Source organism: Acomys minous, assembly GCF_964271855.1.
Source record: "Acomys minous genome assembly, chromosome: 6".
NCBI classification, from domain to species: Eukaryota; Metazoa; Chordata; class Mammalia; order Rodentia; family Muridae; genus Acomys; species Acomys minous.
The window spans coordinates 6,364,073-6,369,747 of NC_140487.1; the positions used below are offsets into that span (position 1 = coordinate 6,364,073).

Sequence of the window (5,675 nt, forward strand, 5' to 3'; positions counted from 1 at the left end):
TCAGAAAGGAAGGCAAGCAACACAGAAGAGAGCCTTTCTAACAGAATCCAAGAGATAGAGGAATGAATCTCAGGTCTAGAAGATACAATCATAAATCTTGAAGCAACAATTAAAGAAAATGCTAAATCTGGAAAAATCCTGACACAAAACATCCAAGAAATCAAGGATACCATGAAAAGAAGAAATCTGAGGATAATAGGCATTGAGGAAAGAGAAGATGCTGGACTCCAAGGCCCAGAAAATATTCTCAACAAAATCACAGAATTCTTTAATAGAAACTTTCTTAAGAAGGATGTCCACTGGCAGTCAGTCATAGGCAGTAACACAGAGAGACTCTGTACAAGATTCTTCTAGAAGGGAATTTTTGCAAAAGTGTGGTGTAGTATCATTCTGGTATCTGTTATGGTGTTTTGGTTTTATTTATATTTCTAGAGCTTTATTTTTACTTCTATCTCTGTGTGAGCTTCTGCATATATAAATTCTTTGCAAATCAGCCATGTTTGTTCATGTATCTACTAACAATGTTAAAATGACTGATTTGTCCAAATCAGCAGGATCCCAGGAGTCCTCATATTGCTGGTTTTAGTCATTGTCTGTGTCTTTTTCTTCTTCCTCGGCCCACTGTTGATCAATCTGGCCACCATTAATTTGCCCTATCCTCCTGAAATCTTGACATATCAAAATACCATAAATGAAACCTTTGGAGACTTGCCTTTTCCATTTTGCATAATCCTCTGGACGTTGTTGTATAAATTAGTACAGCCATTAACCTAGTGGCTATCGCATGCAAGAGTGTACAATTTAATGATTTCGTATAGAACACACCCTGTCTGTTTTCTAAAAATACTCGATTTGAGCGCCTTCCGGTATCAATGTCGTAGAACAGCTTGTACTTCCTGATTTTGCATGCAATAAAGCTGCTTAAAAATGTTTCCTTTATCTCCCTGACACTTCAATACTTAAATACACTAAGCTGAAAACAATTGCTTTTGTGGGAAGAATTACTTTGTGGCTTTACAAAAATATTGTGGCTGAACTCCATCTGGCTAGCACACATCAGAGAGATCCCAGCAGAAGTCAGGGTACACTTGAGTGTTCATCATCGTGACTTCTACAGAAGAATCCTCAGCCTGGCTGAAAACAAGTGTTGGAGAAAAACTGGCATTAGGACCTCCAAAAAGATAAATAAAATCAAAGCATTTAAAGGTGAATCCAGTAAGTACAGAAGTGATATCTAACCAAAATGTTTGTCCCTCTACTTAGCATTCAGCATGCATTTTTATTAGATAGTACCCAGGTCTTATCAGTTTTTAACAGTCTTTGAATATCACTCCTAATTGTGTCAAATATTGTACAGCACAGTAAATTTAAGAGGCCATTTGACCCTGATTCTGAAATGTACATTTGAAGTAACTGAAGCTGAGTTGTGTTGCCTCTGGTAGAGAACACGATGCCACAGTTTCAGAATCCTCACTGTGACTTTACAAGCCACTCAAGCAAAAGTCTGTTTCCATAATACTGGCAACTGTTGAATTTGTGGACACAGCCCCCAATATTTCTTCCTGTTCTGATTATTTTATATATTAATTCATAAATAAATATTTACAGAGAACATTCCTGAATATATTGAACTTGTTCTCTTCGTACATTTTTCAGTCTGGTCTAATGACATTTCTTCAGAAATTTGGATATACATTGATTGCTGCCTTCCAATAGTCTTTTAGTATTTTTAAACTTCATTTTAATTGGGGATGTTAGTTCCTAAAGCTAAAAATCTTAATGTCTTTGCTTTTCTGACATGAAAATAACCATGTGATACAGAGATAACTAATGATATGAGAGTAAAAGGCTACCAGTACAAGATTCAGGCAACATATTGGAAACTAACAAAACACTGATATTAGTAATTTTATATGCACTTTTTAACAACAACAAAAAAAGTTTACCTTTACTCTCATCTTGAATGTAAAGAAGAATAGTGGAAGTGTGGAAGGTATCTTGTAGCCATGAGCCGACCACTAGGAATGATGGGGCAAGAATCTGGAAGCCAGTTTTTGTGTCTGGGGTGGGGCGGGAGGGGGCCCGGTGTGTTGAATGCCATGGGACTTGATCTTCTCATCTTTGTTTCTCTGTTATATGAGTGAGGAAAATCACAGACTTGTTTGGGAGTCGGCCAGATGGAGCCAAGTGTCCACATGACTAAGAGAAGAATTGAAATCGTGTAAGTAAACAAGTGGTGCCTGCCTACAACTGATAGGAGCTGCTTGTCCAGTTCCTACAAATGTATTTCCTTGACCACCGGGGTACCTCACTCCACTTCCTGAGACATTATCTCTCCCTTTCCCGAAGCCTGAGCAGGGTTGTCTCTTTATCATTCTTCTTGGCTACCAACATGGAATGGAAGCCAAATCAAACTCTCCTCTGTCTATGAAATACATTTATGCCCTTCCTAGTGCACCACAGTTTCTCCCTTTGTAGCCAAGATTGAGCTTTGGCACACTAATTATAATGAATTATTTACTATTCCACATGCATCATATTTACACATACCCACCTTGCATTCCTGCTGTGGGGGACATTTAGTTCTTCCTTTCTGAGAAAGTTAACCCTTAGTCTTCCTTTTGGCCCATAAATAACTGTTTCTCTAGTCAGAACTCAGATATTTGGCATGTATCTTTAACTTAGATAACATTTATTTCTCTCCACACATGACAGCATGAATAGAGTTTACTCTGTGCACTATGCCTAAAACATACTGGGCACTTGCTACATGTTTGCTAAACTACTGTTGACTCTCAGTTATGCACACATAAGAGAAACCAACCATTGATAACCCTTCACAAGTAACGTCGTCCCACACCACAAGAGTAGAGAAATGATTCTTTGTCTTAATGGATTTTTTTCAACAAAGTTATAGATGTTTTAAAGAGTGGTTAATATCAAACTGAAGGTGGAGAGCATAGATTGAGTGATCCATTTTTATATATATATGGTACATTTTAACCGAAATCCACATATAACCATGAGTGGCAAACCAGTAACTCCTGGTTAAGAAGAGAGAGGGTTGCACGGGATTAACACAGTCTTCGTTTTCAAATTACTCTTGATGTGTTAGTTGGAGCTCCCTCAGAGGCCAACCTGAAAGCAAGGATTATCTGTGACTTGTGTTCAGGGGACGTTGGCAGGGGAATGTGGCATCAGAGGAGAGAGGTCCAACACAGAACTCCTCATCCAGCTCAGACCAGAAGCCTCATCGTGAACTGACTGTCCGTGGGGGCAGCTGAAATGGCACTCTCCACCTCCCACCATCCCCCGCAGATGTCCTGGTCTGACCAAACTATGTAGTGTGTGTAGCAGGGGTGTTCCCAGAGAAAAGCTCCCGGTGTGAACTGTAAACTTGAGTGCAAAGGGCATGAAAACGGTGATGTTACCTGCTACCTTAGGTAAGCTAGGGTGCACACACACAAAAAATCAGCATCTGCAATGACATTTCAGATGTTCGAAAGGACCAAGAGGCATTCCTATAAGTTGTGCCTTGGAATCTGAAACAAACTAAAGTCAGGATTTTATGTATTAAAGGATAATTCTTTAGATGGTGGGTGTCTCTTGTGCAAAATGCTTGGGACCAGAAGTGTTTGCTCTGTCAGATCTTTTTTTTTTTTTTTTCTAGATTCTGGAATACTTCCATTTATATATTGAGATATCTTGAAATAGGACCCAGGTCTAAACACAGAACTCATTTATGCTTTGTGGTGTTTTTTATGTCCATACTTTCAATGTAATTTTATACAATACTTTAAATAAATTTGTGCATGAAACTCGGTTTTGGGGGGTTTTCCTATTTATTATCATATCGGTGTCTGAAATATTTCAGATTTTTGAGCATTTTTAATGCTTTCAGATTTTTAATTAGGAATGTGCCATATGTAAATGTTTTCCAGAAGAAAGGTAAGATGGATTATGTCCATGGCAAATGAGGTGAGAAAATGTAAAACGAATGGGAGAAACCAACGTAGACCTGCAACCCCTCCTTCTAAATGCTCATCGGAAACAAGTTGTAGACCACACGTTCTCAGTCTCATCTCCCAGTTACCTATGCAGAGGAGCTGCCAGATCTTTCTATTATGGAAATGTATATGTACATTTTCTTCTCCTAAGCCTTGGGAAGAGGTATTTAGATCTACAATTGTTGCTGGTGATTGTTTGTTTGGCTAGCTAGTTGGTCGGTAGTTTGGTTGTTTTGTTGCCTTTTGTGACACGGTATCACTCTTTAGCTACAGATGCCTAGAACTTCTTATATGGTGGATGCTGACTTTGATTACAGTTAGGAACCGCCACACCCAACTTTGAATCTACATTTTTTAAAAGAAAAAAAATCCCAATTTTGAATCTCAAAAAAAATCTTTTGGCTACTTAGAGATTCTGGAAGTTCTCTAAACTGATCTATCTTCAAAGCGTCCCCATCAAAGAAAGGGGATCCTCACTGAATCATGGGGCGTAGAATGGGCTTCCTCTAACCGTCTTTCTCTGGGAGCCCTTTTGGGAAATGATGTTTTCCATCCTAATTTCTATCCTTTCTAACTATACTCCTGCCAAAAGGGCTAGTTTTCTATCACAAGAGAGAGTGCAGACTGAGACTGTGTAACACTTGTCTGGCACGCTCTGCGATTCCTATGTCTGAGAGGATGCATCCAATGACTGCTAATATTCCTTTCCAATTTTGGAGAACTATCTTTCTCCTAGACATTTCCAGCTTAAAAAAAATAGTTAGGTCTGTTAAATGTTTACATCTCTTTCATGGTATTTTTCTTACCAATAACTATTTCGTCAAGCTAAGATAGCCGAGGGGTAACGGCACCTCACCACCCAAGCTCACTACCTTTGCCAGGGCCCCAGGGTTGCCTACGAAGTGCTTATGTGGCTTTGCTTGCTGTTGGCAGATGGGCTGATAGGCAAGTGTCCAGCTGCTTGTCTCTGATGAGGAGAGCCTGGTCCCCACGTTCACACAGCCGACACCTGGCAGCAGGGTGGCGGAGCAGTGAAGGTGGCATCTGCTTTTTCTAACTGCCACATGCTACAGACTAGCGAATGAGACAGAAAAAGAAACCCGCTTTGGTTTTAAGACTTTACAGTTAGTTTTCCATTCACCATTTCCTCAGTACTCATTCCTCATGCCATTCAAATAATCTTATATTTCAACATTGGACGGGGACTTTTGCCTTTTCATTAACTAACACACACCCCCCAAAATTTTTTTAATTAGCAAAATACTTACATGTGAGTATTTTTAAATCCAAATGTTCCAGAAAATTGTGCCACCGATTCATCTGTAATTCAAATCTTTCATGAAAAACACTGCCTAGCTTCAGGGACTACTAAGAAAGCTCTCTTCGTGGAAAATATGATTGAAGTTTGTTTTGAAACATTAAAGAAAGAAACCTTAATTGAGCTCGTGGACACTTAAATGAACTCCCAAGAAATACAATTAAAGTAGCAGCAGTCCAAGGGAATGACAAAATTGGAAGACGAAAACCATGCAGAAAGACTTAACCCCTTAGCAGCCGTCGTTGTCAATGGCAGCAAAGCCGTGCTTAGGAAGGCGCCCCACTTCCCCTGGGGCTTCCACCTTTCTACAAATTTGTCTTTCGTTCATGGACTTGGTAGACAGAGCAGCT

General features: G+C 39.5%; 1 long non-coding RNA gene across 1 annotated transcript; it reads right to left on the bottom strand.

Annotated features, from left to right (window-relative positions):
* Nucleotides 1-1,007: 1,007 nt before the first annotated feature.
* Nucleotides 1,008-5,110, bottom strand: LOC311600747. Its single transcript, XR_014780350.1, has 3 exons — nucleotides 4,880-5,110; nucleotides 1,947-2,199; nucleotides 1,008-1,134 (listed from the first exon to the last, which is right to left on the bottom strand). It is a non-coding gene; the product is annotated as an uncharacterized lncRNA (long non-coding RNA).
* Nucleotides 5,111-5,675: the final 565 nt, after the last annotated feature.